Source organism: Suncus etruscus, chromosome 7, assembly GCF_024139225.1.
Source record: "Suncus etruscus isolate mSunEtr1 chromosome 7, mSunEtr1.pri.cur, whole genome shotgun sequence".
In the NCBI taxonomy this organism is placed as follows: Eukaryota; Metazoa; Chordata; class Mammalia; order Eulipotyphla; family Soricidae; genus Suncus; species Suncus etruscus.
Window position 1 is genome coordinate 81,790,527 of NC_064854.1, and position 1,208 is coordinate 81,791,734.

A 1,208-nucleotide genomic window follows, 5' to 3' on the forward strand; every position below is an offset into this window, starting at 1 on the left:
AACCAAAAAGAACACCGGGGGGGGGGGGGTGGTGGTAAAAGCAAGGCCATTCCGCTTTGCTCCGTGGCCGTGCACTTTTTATATCATACAAACTCATACACAGAATTACAATTAAAGGGTGACAACGAGGAAACAACGAAGGACAACTGCATGCATGGATTATGAGGATGGCAGCTCTGATGAGCCAAAAAATGCCAAACACCTGATTGACCTCTCAGAAAGGGAGTTTGGAGTGGAGATATGGAAGATGTTCATGGAACTCAAAGGGAGCATAGATTAATCTGAACAGACCACAAATATGGAAATCAGAAAACTCCAAACTGAAATAATGGGACTGAAAAATGCAGTACAGTTAATGCAAAACTCTATGGAAAGCCTCTCCAGTAGAATAACAGCAGCTGAAGACAGAATTACTCAGCTCGAATATGAGAGGCATAATAACTCCATACAACAGAAGAGATTGGAAAAGAATCTCAAAGCAAATGAAAAAACAATGGGAAAAATACTCAAAGATTTTGAACAAATAAAATAAAAATGTTCAATAAATTCAACAGAAACAACATAAGAATCATGGGAGTCCCAGAAACAAAGGAGGAGAATCCCCAGGAAGAATCAAAGCAAAAGGTGAAATATTTATACACAATTTCTTGACAAGTTATATCTTTCAAACAAAACTAATTTACCAAAAAAGGCACCAGATCAAATTTTTCAAGGCATACTCTGATGCAGGACAGTATCACATTTGAAGCCACTTTTTGCTATCTCAGGTCTCCTAGCCATCAAGGTCAGTTTATAGTGTTTTGGTCTTATGCATTCTAAACTGGGTCATCAATTGTTAACCATTAATATGACTGAACGTAGTCTAATAACAAAGCTATGTTTAAGAGTGAGTATATGCTTTGTATACTAAATAGAAAATACTTGAATCTATGGGCCGGAGTGATGGAGCAGCTTTGCCTTGCATGTGGCTGACCCAGGACTGACCATGGTTCAATGCTCTGGTGTCCCATACGATCCCCCAAGCCAGAAGCGATTTCTGAGTGCATAGCCAGGAGCTTCTCTCCTGGTGTAGTCCAAAAACAAACAAAAAAGAAAATATTTTAGTCTACACAAATGTTCTATTCTAGGGTGTTTATTGTTCCAAGTAAATTTCAAAAGTGCCTGATCCACTTCTTTGAAGAATGTCATGGGTATCTTTAGAGGGATGC